General features: G+C 53.2%; 1 protein-coding gene across 2 annotated transcripts in view; it reads right to left on the bottom strand.

The window, feature by feature from the left end:
* ASB1 (ankyrin repeat and SOCS box containing 1) overlaps positions 1-15,652 on the bottom strand; it is a 127,821-nt gene that overhangs the window by 54,130 nt on the left and 58,039 nt on the right. The window contains exons 6-8 of one of the 2 annotated variants that reach the window (XR_013519177.1): positions 11,214-11,339; positions 10,672-10,786; positions 8,827-8,948 (exon numbers count right to left, since the gene is read on the bottom strand). The gene's annotated coding sequence lies outside the window, so the exon portion shown is untranslated. Of the gene's footprint in view, positions 1-216; positions 8,949-10,671; positions 10,787-11,213; positions 11,340-15,652 lie in introns of those variants that run through there. The other variant, XR_013519178.1, reaches the window with a different exon arrangement.

Genomic DNA, 15,652 nt, shown 5'->3' with positions numbered 1-15,652 from the left:
GCAGCTGAAGCCAAGCTTCCAAAACCAAGGCCAACCAGGAGACTCTGCCCTCCCAGAAATCACCCAGGCACCCTGGAACCTGAATCCCCTGCCTGCCAGCACATATACATGTGCACATACCTAGACACATGTGCACACACATGCATATACACACACGCACAGGCTCCCTACCACCAGCACAGCCATCACGTGGCATCCATGTGGCAACTCCCTGAATTTCTTTCTTGTCTGTTTTATTATTTAATGGCTTAAAACAACAAAATCTCCCCCCTCTTTCTGAAGTTCACAGGTCCAAATCGCAGCAGGCCATGCTCCCTCCAGACGCTCTGGGGAGGGTCCTCCTCACCTCTTCCGGCTCCTGGGGGCTGTCAGCACTCCTGGCTGTGTCCCCGTCCTTCCCACACCCAGCATTGTCTTCACGTTGCCTTCTCCTCACGTCTGCGTCTATCCTCTTCTGTCTCGTACAAGGACATGTCACTGGATTTAGGGTTCACCTTAATCCAAGATGATCTTAAGCTACTTCATTTTATCTGTGTAGACTTTTGCATGGGGTCACATTCTCATGTTCTGGACACATCACTCTCAGGGCCACCATTCTACCCCCACACCAGTGCACAGCTATCTGATCCTAGAAGCTGTGTCCTCTCTGGCACCCAGTGGAGTACAGTGCCTGGCACCAAACACCCATACAAGGTGGCCACCAACCTTGCCGAGGGGACTGTCTCCAAAGTGATCATAGGACATCAGGCAGGGCTCCTGAGCCAGTCCCTCCAAGCCTGCCTCACTCCCAGTACGGCCAGAAGAGTAGCTGAGGCCAATCCTGAGGCAGCCAAGGTATCCTCTAAGCCCAGAAGTGCCAGGGAACAAGGGCTGCCCAGCTCCAGACAGGGTCGCCATACTCCCAAACCTCGGAGGGGCCCCCTGCCTCCCAGCTCCAGACAGGTCATCACACTCCCAACCCTTGGAGGGGCCCCTCTGCCTCCCAGCTCCAGATGGAAGCACCTGCCAGCTTCGCCAGCCTCCACACCTCAGCCTGGGGTCTTGCTCGAATGCAAGAGAACACGGGATCTCATTGAGGGCTCTCTGCCCACATCTCTTGCTCCTGGACACCAGGCCTGCCCTCACCACTGCCCCTGGACACCGGGCAGGGGTCCTGGCCACTCTTTTGGAGGTTCTGGAAGGCCATCTGACATTGCAGATGCAGCCACTTCACTGTCCCCCACAGTATGCCAGTGTCCCCGCTCCCCGCAAGAGCCCCTCCCAGGGCCCAGCCCTCCTCTGAGAGGTGCTGATGACAGTGGAGTGTAGAACCATCTGCCAACCAGCCGCGGGTGGCCCCTCGGGGCTGTCCTGCCCCACAGGGTCATGCACAGTGTGGCCACAGGAGCCCCAAGGGGGCTCGAACACAGCTCTGGGGATGCCTCCCACAGCGGGAGGGACAGGAAAGGCCAACTCCAAGTCTCACACCTCATTCTTCAAGCTAGGGAAATGAAGCTGCTACCTTGGGAGGTGAGGCCCTCCAGATGGGAACCTCGAGGCTGGGAGCGGGTGTGTCCCTCGGAATTTGGGGGAATATTTGGTCCCTGCATAGTGTCTGGACTTTAATATCACCTCCTCCCATCCATCCCAGCATCACTTCACAACCCCATGCTCAGCAAGCGCCAGAGAAAACTCCCCAATAAACTATGAGTGTTAATGCCCGATGCAGTAAGACGTGATTAAATTTTACACGAGGGAGGGGTGTGGGTACTTCAGAATTGTAGAGACTTGGCTTGTCCACAAAACTGTCAGCGCTAGACACTAAGGAGAGCAGAGAGGCGCTCAGGCTGATGCCGATTGCTGTTTGTTTACACGAAGTGCGCACAACAAAAAGATCGCCTTCTCCATTTTCAAAATCAGCCTCCTCCGTCGTGCACAGGAAAGTCATGGTCTGGAAAGGTTTTTCTATTTCAATAATGCCGCCCATTTTGTGGCGTTTAAAGAGTGAGAAGATACAAGGCTTATTTAAAATGTAAAAGTATCTAGACGCCTCCCAAAAGAAAACAAGAAGAAAAACACCTGCAGGAGGGCGCCAAGTGGTGAGACCTTCCGGAATCCTCTGGGCTGATGCCCACCCCAGCAGTCCATGCCAGAGAAGGGCCTGGGGTGGCAGGAGGTGGAGGCTGGCACAGCCCTTGGCTCTCCCCACTCCCTGAGGTGCCCACCTCCAGGGACTCCTTTCTAGTAGGTTAAGTGGGTGCTCGCACTCCACCACCTGCCCCAGCAAGCAAGCCACAAATCGGGCACCAGGCAGTCCTGCCCAACTGTGTGAGCAGAAACAGGAAGGCCAACTGCCCCTACCAGAGGGAACTAACAGAGACCCCAGAGAGGCCGCGGGGCAGAGGTCAAGTGCAGGGGCCCCGCACCCACTCCCTCAGTGTGGGACCTCGGGGTGAGACTGAAGCCACTGACTCACAGAAGTCACTTTTCTCACCTAAAAACTGGGACCTGGGTGGCTGCGGGAAGGACCCCGACAGCCATGACATGACAGACAGCTGCGGTTACTGCTGTTCAGAGATACGGCTGACGAAACACACTCTGGGAGGAGGAATGAAACCGGGTGGGCTCCTGCAGAAAACAGAGGCATTTAATCACCCGCTCCAGAAGCCCAGTGCAGGGAGCAGCAGGGGACTTCAATGGCATCAATCCAGAAAGACAAAGAGAGCCAGGAGAGGCTGCAGCCACCAGCCTTGCACAAGTGGAACTCCCAGCAGATCTGAGAACACTGACTCCTCAGCCAGCAGCGCCACAGCCCAGAGGTGGCCAAGCTACCTGGGGGAGGCCTGGGAGCTCAGGCGCAGGTGGCTCCACCACTCTGGAGGGCGGGAAAGGGGCCGCGCACAGAGGGGCAGTCACAGGCCTGCATAGGATGCTTTGGGCTCTCTCTGTTCCCTGCCTGTGGCCCAGCAGACCAGCTGTGTCACTGCCAGGAGAGGGTGACGCTGAGGGTCAGTGGAGAGGGCGAGGGGGCCGTGTTGAAGACAGAGGAGTAAACAGATCTTACACACACTGTGTACAGACCCACACCTCCAACCCAGCGGGCCCCCAGAGCTGCGTCAGACTCACCCTCCAATAAAGAAAGACCTAAAGATGTGGCTACATCAGCTGCCCTCCAGCCCAGCCCAGGCGCTGCTCCAACACCCCACCCTGAAGCAACTGAGCAGCACCCAGGTCAAATACAGGACGCAGAAAAATGTGGATTTCAGATCAACAACAAATCATTTTTTAGTATAAACATGTCCCATGTAATATATGGAACATACTTATACTAAAAAAGTTTTCCAAATCTAACTGGGCTCTCGGTAATTTGTGTTATTACATTTGGCAACTTTACCCCCACCCCAACACACACATGCACGCACACACACACAAGCACATGCACACACATGTACACGCACGTGCACACAAGCACATGCACACACATGTACATGTGTGCACACACAAGCACATGCACACATGTACACGTGTGCGCACACAAGCACATGCACACGCATGCACACGTGCGCGCACACACAAGCACATGCACACACATGCACATGCACACACATGCACATGCACACACATGTACACGTGTGCGCGCACACACACACAGCTTATCCATGTTTTCTCACATCTCTCTCTTAGGTGAGAGCAGGCAGCCAAAGAGCACCACAGTCTTGAGGAAAGCCCTGAGAGAGAACAAAAGCTCCAGCAGCGAGTTAGAGGAAAGACGATACTGGAAGAAAAGCCAAGGCTTTTCCTACATCAAAGGGCCCAGTGATGCCCTGTGGGGGTCATGCAGGGAGACCCACTCAGAGACTCCTCCTGTGACAATTCACAACCCGGGTGCAAATACAAGCTCCTACAAGTATGCAGAGAAAAACAAGGAGGTTTCACAATGGACTGGAACCAGGAAGATGCTAGGACTTCTCAACCACGACCTCAGAAGCCAGAAACCAGCCGGGCACGGTGGCTCATGCCTGTAATCCTAGCACTTTGCATGGCCAAGGCAGGCAGATCACCTGAGATCAGGAGCTTGAGAGCAGCCTGGAAACCCCATCTCTACTAAAAATAACAAAATTAGCCAGGCATGGTGGCTCACGTCTATAATCCCAGCTACTCAGGGGGCTGAGGCAGGAGAATCACTTTAACCCAGGAGGCGAAGGTTACACTGAGTGGAAATTGTGCCATTGCAGTCCAGCCTGGCAACAAGAGAAAAACTGCAAGAAGGGAGGGGAGGAGAGGGAAGGGGAGGGGAGGGGAGGCAGAGAGAGAGAGAAGAAAGAAAGGAAGAAAGAAAGAGAGAGGAAGGAGGGAAGAAAAGGAGGGAAGGAGGGAAGGAGGGAGGGAGGGAGGGAGGCAGTGAGTAGAGGGAGACAGAGAGAGAGCAGAGGACAGAATGTGGGTCAAGGCTGAAGAGAGAACTGGAGCCTGCTTTGGGGGAATCCAGCAGACCATACCCAGGGTGAAAAATCAGAAGTGGCAACAGGAGCATGTTATTCTAAGATATCCCAGGTAAATATGAAAATAACGGGCTGAAAGACTCAAAGCGTTTGCCCCGGAAAGAGGAGCTGTATGACAGGCCTGTGGAAGGGCTGCTGTTTTGCCTTTAAATTCTCTGCATGTACAACTAATAAAAAGAACAAGTAAATTTTTAAAGAAATAAAGTTTCCAAAAATCTAGATAGGTGTGGAGTTAGAGCCAAGATAAAGATTGAGACTTTTCAGCAATTGCTATTATTTAATATAAGCCTTGGCAGGAAAATGCAAACATCTGGGGGTGGGTGTTGGCAGTCATGCTGGGGAGGGCATTAGGCCTGAATCTTCGTCTCACACACACACAGCCCTGCACCCTAAATCACATCGATTCTCAGTGAAAATCGTCTGCAAGTACAGGCAGCTTCAAGTCAAAACCTCCGTGGCCTCCCTAAGTTCCTCCTATGTGGAATGCTGAGGCCACCTGCTTCAGTTTCCTCTCGCTGCTGTAACAATTACCACAGTTTAGTGGCTCAAAACAATAGGAATTTATTTTCTCACAGTCTGAAGCTCAGAAATAAAAAATCAGTCTCTCTAGGATACAATCCAGTTGCCAGCAAGGCTGCATCCTTGTGAAGGCTCGAAGGAGGCCTTTCCCTGCCATTCCCAGGCTCCGGGCCCCTGCAGGATCATCTCCCCATCCCAAAACCCTTGACTCAACCACACCCGCAAAGCCCCTTGCTGTGATCTGCCTCTGTCCTCCCAGAATGCACGTGTTGAAACGTAACTCCCCATGTGATGGGTCAGGAGCCAGGACTCTGGGAGGTGACAAAGTCACAGCATGAAGTCCCATGGATGGGATTAGAGCCTCATTACAGGGCCCCAGAGCCCGTGCTGGCCCTTCCACCATGTGAAGGTACAAGGAGAAGGTAACTAGCCTGTGAGCCAGAATTGAGGTCCTCTCCAGACACCGCATCTGCCAGTGCCTTGATCTTGGACTTGCCAGGCTCAAGAACTGTGAGAAATACTTTCTGTTGATTCTAAGCCACTCAATCTATGGCATTTTGTTATAGCAGCCAGAATAGACTGGGGGGTCCCCGAACCCCCAGCCGTGGCCTGTTGGGGACACTGTGAGGGCAGATGAGCGAGCATTAGCGCGTGCGCTGCCTGAGCTCTGCCTCCTGTCAGATCACTGGATTCTTATTGGAGCATGAACCCTCCTGTGCACTGTGTGTGCACAGGATCTGCGTTACCTGCTCCTTATGAGAATCTAATGCCTGATGATCTGAGGCGGAACAGTTTCATCCCAAAACATCCTGCCTCCCTTTGGGTCTGTGGAAAGATTGTCTTCCAGGAAACTGGTCCCCTATGCCAGAAAGGTTTGGACCACTGGACTAAGACATCCTTTTGCCATATGAGGTCATGATCACAGGGTCAGGGGATTAGGTCAAGCATGTCTTTGGAGGCAGCCATGCAGCCCACTGCAGCCCTGCAGTCGGTGACCTGGCCACAGACACAAGAGGCTGGAGTGATGGAGGAGGGGGAGGGCCACGGATGAAGGAATGCAGGGTATCTGCAGAAGCCAGAAAAGACAAAGAACTGTATTTTCCCCTCAGAGCCCCCAGAAGGATCCCCTGTGGACTCCTGAGCCCAGAAGCGTAAGAGAGTAAATGAGTGTTGCTTTAAGCCACTGGGTGTGTGGTAATTTGTTGCTGCAACACTGGGAAGTGATGTGGCCTTCGGGCAGCGCCTTCCTGCAGCTGCCTTGGGACGCTAAGGGGCCTGGGAACTGAGAAGGAACCAGGAGACAGGCTGGGTGGGACCCAGGTGCCTCTGGGTGGTTCTGGCTCCTGAGTCCAGGGGCAGCTGTGGTGCCAAGCAGGGTCACGTGTCCCAGTCCCTGAGTCCACTAGGAGTGTCCAGGAATCTGGGACACCTGCCAGCAGCAGAAGGCCGGCTCCTGGATGCCACAGTGACCAGTGTGCACAAGCATCGCACAGAGGGTAGACTCGCACTCAGTGTGGCCTGAGTCACTGCGCTAACTGGCCTCGGGCTCTCAAGTCATTTTAGGCTGAAGGTGGTCAGTGAATCGCATCTGAGGGGTTCCTTGGGAATGCAGAACCCTACACGGAACCACCCTGGAAAGTCCCCCCAGTCTCCGCAGGGTCTGGGCAGGGATGGAGGTGGAAGGTCCTCCAGATACTCTCGGAGATTTTCACACCATCTGAGCAGCACATTCAGAACTCAGCCTGCACCGGCTGCAGCGGGAAGAAAGAATTATGACTTGTGACTTTGGAAAGCGAGAAGCTGCCCAGACTCCCCCTCCATGAGACATTTGGGGTGGGAAGTTCAGGGAGAATTTCAACTGCAAGACCAAGGTGATTTAGAAGGTAAAACATTTGCATTTGTGTCAAATTTCCACACCTTCCCCCTCCGGATCCTGCCGCCCCTGCTTCCCACACAGCTCGGCTCCCCCCGTGGCCCGCCTGACGACAGCCAGCTTTGGGGCTCACGTCTGCAGGTTAGAGCCCCCCCACCCCGGCAGCCCTCCAGCCACCTCGGGGCTCCACCCAAGCCCTTCCTCAGGCCACCCCGGGTGGAAACTCGCCCTCCCGCCTTGGCCCTCGCACTCACACTGCCTCCATTGTCCAGGCAGCCCCGCTGGCCCGAGGCCAGCCTCACCCCAGCTATTACAGATTTTTCAAATCCTTCCATTTATGTATTTGGTTTGGTAGCTTTAGGTTGATGATGTACTTAATTTCACCACTATATTGAATTTGAATGAACTGAAAGGAAAACATGCAAATAGAGAACAATGCCTGGCCAGCCCGAGAGCCAGAGGACAGGTGTTTCCCATCCACTCTGCTGCGCACCCTTGACCATTCTCCTCCTGGAGCGAGGTGCGCCCCAGGCGTGTTCTTTGAGGCAGCTTTTTGATAAATGCAGGTCCCAGACCCCAGCTGGACTGCCCTTGCGACTGCTCTTTCTTGGGGCTTTTAAATACAGCAGGGTTAGCAGGAGGGCTCCTCTGTCACAGAAATATCTGATCCCCAGGGGTAGTAGCCCCCAAGCTTGTCCCACTCCCAGCAGATGTAGAATAGCTGAAGATCTGTGGACCCAGAGGGCAATCTACTCAATCCCCAACCCCCGCCTTCATTCTAGAATTTGTAGTCTGTCTACAGTTTTGCAAAAGTAGTTTTTGTAAAGGTAATAAAAGGACAAAACAGCAAAATAAGAGTCCGGTATGTAAACCCAGGTATTTTAGAGAAGTTGCTTATTTGATGGGGGCCTTGCTTCAGGCCAGCAACAAACGCTTACCTCGGTGGGGGGTCTCAGCAGTCACCTCTCCAGGTTCAAGACCTGAGCACACTCTAGCCACCCAAATGGCTTGACTTCCTCGGGGCTGTGTCCATGCCTCAGCCACAGGGCCAGCTGCCTGGGCGGGCAACCACTCAGCTATGCAGTGCTCATGTTCAGAAGGGGCCCTGCACGTGGCGGCCACAGCTCTGTGGTCACTTTCTTGAGGATCTTAATAATTGTCTTTGAATTTGTGTTTGGTAAATAAACTCTGATAGGACAGTGGAGCACGAGGTTCCCAGCATCCCCACCTCCACAGGATGCATGCTCTGCCCTCACCAGCACCTGGGCAGGAGGGTCAGCATCCGGTGCACAAGGCCAGCCTCCCACCTTGAGTGCCAAATCACAAGGTGGTCAGGGCTCCTGTGTGGACCATGCATTTGCACCAGCTCTGATGTGGGGTTGGGGGAGGGTCTGCCACCCAACCCAGAGTACCCTGCACTTGGAAACAGCCATAGAAATTCAGGCAAGCCCTGGACTCGAGACACATCTACAAAGCCTAGCATGGCCTCTGCCACCTCAGCCCTCCCATCCGAGCAGGCCCAGAGAAGGGCCACCGCCGAGAAGACCTAGAAGACACTCCCACCCAGACCATCCACAACCCCGTCTCCGCTCCTGAGCTGTGCAGCCCTGATCGCACCCTCCATGGCCTCACTGTGATGAGATGGGGCACAGTGAATTCTTTGTTTTGCTTTTTTGAGACAGGGTCTCCCTCTCTCACCTAGGCTGGAGTGCAGTGGCACAATCTCGGCTCACTGCAAACCTCCGCCTCCCAGGTTCAAGCAACTCTCCTGCCTCATCCTCCTGAGTAACTGGAATTATAAATGTGCACTACCACAGCCTGGCTAATTTTTGTATTTTTAGTAGAGACAGGGTTTCACCATATTTGTCAGGCTGGTTTCAAATGCCTGATCTCAGGTGATCCACTCACCTTGGCCTCCCAAAGTGCTGAGATTACAGGTGTGAGCCACCATACCTGGCCTGAATTCTTTACAGACACACACGGTGAGAGAAGTCCAGCTGCATCCGGGCTCTGCTGGTCACTTGCTGATTGACCACAGAGAGTTTCTTAACCTCGCTGTGCCTTGGTCTCCTTACCTAAAAGACAGAGGGGACAGACTTTCTGCATAGATGGGACAATGCATGTGAAGAGACTGGCCCAGCACCCTGCTGACACCTCATGGGGCTTTAGAGCAGCCTGCTCCTCTCCTGTACCCACATGTACACCTGTGCTTGGCTGCACACACACACACATGCACACACATATGCACACACACAGGCACATACACATGCACACACACATGCATAGACACACGCACACTCATGCACATACTCATGCACACACACATGCACAGATGCACGCACACACACATGCATGCACACTCCATGCACACAGATGCGTGCGCAGACATGCACACACACACACACACCCTCCCAGTGAACACAATGCATACTCTACACTTGTTTCTTACAAAGCCCAAACATGGGCCTTGAAGATCATAGACAGGAAACAGATTTTGTTAAATAAATAAATGAATAATACTCTCTTTACGTCAGGATTTTCTTCCCTCTGCTAAGCGCCCAGGAGGTTCTGCTCATGTTCTGCTTTGTAGCTGTATCCTTTTACTGATCTGAGACTTAACGTACATATGTTTGTTTTATTTCTAATACAGACTAACTTAACCGACAACTTGAGGTCAGAAGCTGTCCACAGGACATTTACTGTATGCTCAGAGCCAGGCAACCTCTAAAGTCCCCACAAGGCTGAGCACACAGTAAAGGCATCAGAAAAGTGGTTGTGTTAATGAATGAGTGAATAAATGAGTGAATGGCCTGGTGTCCTCATAGCCAATAGGATTTGTCTCCTGACCAGCTGGGTCAGCGGTTACAGCTGCCCTTAGAGCTCTGTAGAGGGTGGTCATGAGGCTGAGTCTGTCCTCCATGAAGCGGGGTTGCTGATGGTGTCTGTCCTAGTGTGAGAGATAGCTATTGGGTCGTTGATGGACTGGTGGTCTCTGTCCTGGTGTGGAGGTGGCCATGGGGTTGCTGACAGGCTGGTGGTGTCTGTCCTGGTGTGGGAGGTCACATGGTGTCTATTCAGGTGTGAGAGGTGGCCAAGGCAAGAGAGGGCTTTGCCAATGCCAGCTCAAATAGCCCGTCTAATTTTAAAGTTAAGAAAACTGAGTCCCAGAGAGAAGAGTGAGGTCCTGAAGGTGAGCACAGTTTGGTGTGAGCTGAGAAAGAAGGAAGAGCATGGTGTCCACTCCAGGAAGCACCACAGCACTGGAGTGAGACGAAAACGTCTGCAGTCTGAGCTCGGCACGTGTAGAAGAGGCAGCGGATCTCGTACAGCCTGGGCCTTTCCGCCACCCAGTAGTTATTGTATTGCAGGGAGCTGGGTTCAATATGAAGGAAATAGTCAATAGCTCTTTCAATATCCTAAACCCATACAGGCCGCCAACAGCGCATTCTGCAGGGTATTTTTGATTCCCTTAGACAAAAAAAAAAAGAGAAAGAAATTGCTAAGTATGAAACTAAAAATAAGATTAACATAAAGATTTTTAAAGTTTATTTTGCTCTGACTAGGACCCCAATAACTGTATGTATCTGTGAAATAAATGCAGCCCAGAGTATTATTTCATGAAGCACTGGAGTCCTCTAAATTCCTCGCCAGCCCCAGCTCTGTGAAAAGAACAGAATTCAAGAACCGCAAGAGCATGCGCTTGGAGGGGCAGCCGGCCGGTCACAGGGCCCTTTGTGTGACTGCACATATTTTGGCTTGGGGCAAAGAAAACGCTTTTGCCAAAAGAGTTATTATTACCTGAGCCATGATTCATGCGAGTGCTTCCCGGGAGGGGTGTTTTATTATGATTTCTCAGCTCTCAGCTCCTTCTTGCCCCCGAAGTGGGGCTGGGCTGCATTCCTGCAATACTGGGCTGTTCATAAAACACAAACAGTCCATTCACTGTGCCCCAGGGGCCGCTGAAGGATGACTCCTGCCTCCCAGCCTGGCCCTCCAGCCACAGTCCTTGCCCCAGGGGAGCTGGCCTGGGGGTCCCTCGAGTGAGCCTGGCGGCAGCAGCCACAGCCTGGCATCGAACTTCTTTCCCGTCTAAGTGGCCGACCTTCCACAGTCACAGAAAGCAGCCATTATGAATGGTACTGTAGGACCCCCATGCCACGGGAAGGAGGGCACCCCTGTACTGGGTCCCAGGACGGGGCACATGCATGTGGTCAAGTCCCCTTCTGTGTGTCCTGGCTGTGCCAACTGCACCATTGGGCTGGCTGCTTCCGCCTCGCTCAGCCCCTAATGACGTCAAAGAAGGACACAGACCACGTGCTGAGAAAAGGAATCTTACTCACAAGTAATGGGTGCAGGAGGGTCCAGCTGGAGAAAGATGGCTCGCCAGTAAACATACGCCAGGCACTTAAAGACGAGACACAGACAACATCCCACAGCTAGCAAGTTCACAGCGGGTCTGTTCCTGCCTTTTGGTAGAAAAAAGGCCATTTTTAACATGGTTCTCCTATCTGGACAGTCAAAGCCAACATTCTTATACCCAGGATTGCAGGAGTCAGAGAAGCTTACAGGAAGTGTTACAGGTTTCTTTATTTGGGGGGGAGCTGACACCCCAGAAGCTGCATACCCTCCAGCCTCACCCACCTCCACAACCCTCATCTCTCCACCCCGCAGGAGCGAAGGGAGACCCACTTTCTTCCTGAGGCCAGAACCCTCGTGCAGGAGCCCAGAGCCCAGTGGGAAGGGGCTTCCTGTGTGTGTCTATGGGCTCTGGGGAGGCTGAGGTGGCTCCCACAAGTTCTGCAGCTCTCCCCAGAGATCAGGGCTTGGTCCAGGAAACATGACCCCCTAGCTAGCTGGCCCAGGAAGAGGCTGGAACACAGCGCCCTCCCAGAGGGAGGCTGGCCCTACCTCTCTTCATCAGGACCAGACCCTCCCAGGAGCCACTGAACCCCTCGCCCAGCCCCATCTCACCCTCAGACCTGCACATCCCACACGGCGTCCACTGGCCACAGGAGGCCACCAGGCAAATGAGACGAGGGAGCCGTCACAGAGAGGCTACCAGTGCCAGAGCACACCACATGCCAGAGACTCAGGACACGAAGGCACAGTATCGCATTCTCAATTTTATAGTGATCATAGATTGAGATACCATTTTAAACAGAGGGTCTGATAAAATACATCATTAGAGTGGGTTCCCCTGGGTTTTGTTTTACTGTTTTAATGCAGCATAGACACAGTAAGAAGCCACACTAGCTGCCGTTAACAGACATGGCCTGTGTCTGTGCGCAGTGTCCACCACCACCCCAGACTGTCCCGGCCACACTCAGCTCTGTACTCACCCCCCAGCTCGGCACAGAGCATCCGACCCTTCTAGCGGCTGGGTCCAGAAGGTCAGAAACTCCCTGAAGTGAAGAGTGGCCTCGGGAGCCTGGATCCCAGGCCTCATGTCCAGCCATCCTCCTCCCTGGGACAGTCCCTTGGTCGGCCCCTCTCCTGGTACCCTTAGGGACCCACCTTTCCCCCAGTCCCCTTGCTGCCAAGTTCCTCCCATCCCCCTGCCTCCCCTTCACCAGAGAAACAGGAGCCACCACTGGACCCCTCCTGAGTGGCCCCTTGAGGACTTGGCCTTGCCTGGAATTTCCCAGCACTCTATGGGGCCACCCCTCCCTTAGTGCAGGGCTTGGAGGGCTTCCCCCACCAGGCCTCCAGACAGCACCCCACTCATTCCATCTCTACCCCTCACCCTGCTTTCTAGCTCTTAACCCCATCTGATCATAAATCTGCACTTATTTCTTGTGAAGGCTCTGTCCTTCCACTAAAGGTCCCTGCAGGCCCATACTTCTTCCACTGCCCTTCACAGCCTGGGAGACAGTGAGAGCCCCATATGTCCCCACGTCCCCATGTACCCACGTCCCCATGTGCAAAGGTGCCTGCATCTCAGAGGCTGAGGGGCTTTTCTGCCGCAGACCTCCACCCAAACTCACCAGTCTGCCTAAGCTCCATCCACTCCTCCCCACCTCCATGCTTCCCCCCGCCCAGGGCCCATCCCCAGCCCACTCAGAATCTCAGCCCTCTCCCTGTGTCTGCCTCTGAGGCCTTCTGCTCCATCCTCCTGTCTTCTGAGCAAAGCTGCCTACACGGCAGTGACCCAGGGTCCACTGCTCCCTGCGTGCTCTGTCCAGGCCAGGGTCCACCCACTCCCTGCATGCTCTGTCTGGGAGCTGACTGATATCCACAGCTGAGCACCTGAGATCCTGAGGAGTGCTTTTGAGGGGATATTAAACTGGATCGGGGTGGGCACATCATCGTGAGCTTACAGGACAGGCTGAAGTCGGCAAGTGTTTCAAACCCTGCCCTGGCTGTGGCTCCTCCCACCTGGACAGACAGCGATGGCTCTCCAAAAGCTGTGGTCCTCATCCAGGAGGGCACCAGCTGCCTCCAGGGTGCCTGGGCCAGCACCATCCTCACAAGAAGCCAGGAGTCCACTCCAGACTGATGGCCACACAGGACCCTCAGAGAGCCAGGGGAAGGGTAGGGACAGGCTCACTGCCTCCTTCTCTCCGTAATGCCCCTGCCTTTCTGTGGAACGTCGAGATCTGCCACCTCCTTGATACCCTCTTCCTTCCTGCTGTGTGGAGAAGCAGCTCACCTGTTCCCAAGATGCCAGTGAGCACACACAGGTCAATAAGCTCACGAAAATTCCACACGCTAGCCTCATTGCCTCCCATTGTTCAGGACCAACCTGGTCCTCTGGAGTGAAGGCATCCGGATGTCCCATGGGCACCACAGCAGGACCCGCACGCCATCCTCCATCGTCCCCCAGATCTGATCCTCAGCAATACCCTCTCTTCTGTCTGCTTTGCCATCCAGCCTAGAGTCTTCTCACCTTCAGCGCCTCTCAACCCTCAGCCAGCCAGTCCCCAGCCCTGCTCACTTAGCTCCTGTGTATTTCTGGAGTCCCCTGTCCAGCCCTCCTTGCCTTGCCCTAACCCAAACCTCGATCTCACCCCAACTGCGGCAGCCTCTCCCCATCTCTCACTCCTTTTCAGAGCCTCCTCCCCAAAGGGTCTCACAGAGACTTATGTCAATAGTAAGGCACCATGAAAGCTGTCAGAAGCAAAATTGATTTCCTTGTGTTTAAAAAAAAACCCTGACAAATAGAGCCAGGGAAGGCCATGGAAAGAGGGTTCTCATGCGCAAATCCCTGATAACAAAAACTGTCGCAAAAGACTGCAAAAGCCACCACCTAGGCCAGGCACAGTGGCTCACCCCTGTAATCCCACCACTTTGGGAGGCCCAGGAGGGTAGATCACTTGAGGTCAAGAGTTCAAGACCAGTCTTGTCAACATGGCAAAACCCCATCTCTACTAAAAATACAAAAACTTAGCTGGGTGTGGTGGCACATGCCTGGAATCCCAGCTACTCAGGAGGCTGAGACAGGAGAATCACTTGAATTCCGGAGGTGGAGGTTGCAGTGAGCCGAGATCACACTACTGCACTCCAGCCTGTGTGATAGAGCAAGACTCCGTCTCAAAAAAAAAAAAAAGAAACTCACCATCTTGCCCAAAGGCTGTCACCACCTTGCACAAAAAAAGACAATTCTGTGAGGACATCTGCCCAGCAACTGCCTGACCAGCCTTGGACTGTCATTGTCCTTGTGACTGATCTTTGCAGCCACAAATGATTATCTCAAAACAATTACATAATCCTCCTCATTTTAGTGGCGCTGTCTTTTCCCTCCCTGAGTGTGCACACGGCTTCCTACGGCACACGTGTCCCATGGCAGTGCTCTATTTCCAGATACATTCCATTTCCTTTCAGAGTTTCTGTTATTTAGGTTAACAGGACCTGGCACTATTTGGGTTATACCATTCTGTGAGCTCCCATTCACCCACAGGATAAAAGTTCAAGTGTTTAGTTGGTCTTCGAATTAGAAACAAGTCTCTCAATCTCTCAAGTCAGGAATTCACTACAAATCTACCAGTAAGGCTTTGTGTACTTGAACTTCCTCCTCGCTAAATAAGCTCAGATTGCCCCAGGAACGAGATTCATCAGTGAGAAGAGAAGTTCTCTGCAAAGAACCAGTGCTGAAAAAAAGGCCTGAGGCATAAGCTCCGGCACATTCCATCCAGACACCGTTCTCCGAGTAGACACTTGGCTACTTACACCGAATAGGCACAGACTAGCACGCACCTCCTCTCATAGAGGCAATGGAGAGCAATGTTCTTAAAACCCGCGTGAAGAGACTCCGTGATTGAAAGATATTCTATGAACAAGAAAAGGTCTTCTAAGTTTTCAGTCCACATCCTGGTGGAAAGAACAAGATCTGGACTGACACCCAACATGAGAGCCCTTAGGATGGGCTGCCTGGAAGGTCCAGCCCTTTACTGAAACAACCAGGAAACTGAGGTTCAGAAAGGGCAGCGGCCTTCCCAAGCCAGCACAGCTGCCTAGTGGCAGAATCGAAGGTGCAGCTGGGGTTTGAGGGTGATTCCCTTTTTTCCTCTATTGTATTGGGTTTTTTAGTAACATAGGTGCGAAGGAGAGTGGAAGAAACTGGAATGTAATACTCATCTGCTTTTGCTCAGCATGGAGCAGGGGAAGGAGGAGGACACCGAGGAGGAGGAAGCAGAGGTGGATATGCAGGCAAAATAGAACCCAGTTCTTTGATTTGCATGGATATGTGGTAGGGGTAATATCCAGGCACATATTTGAGAGGTGGTAGGACAATGACCTGGGACGTGGAGACTCTGCCATGCAACAATCAAAACCAATGTTC

The sequence above is a fragment of the Callithrix jacchus genome, chromosome 6 (genome assembly GCF_049354715.1).
Source record: "Callithrix jacchus isolate 240 chromosome 6, calJac240_pri, whole genome shotgun sequence".
NCBI lineage: Eukaryota > Metazoa > Chordata > Mammalia > Primates > Cebidae > Callithrix > Callithrix jacchus.
Note: the sequence above shows the minus strand (reverse complement) of the source record. Positions and strands in the feature narration are given on the sequence as shown.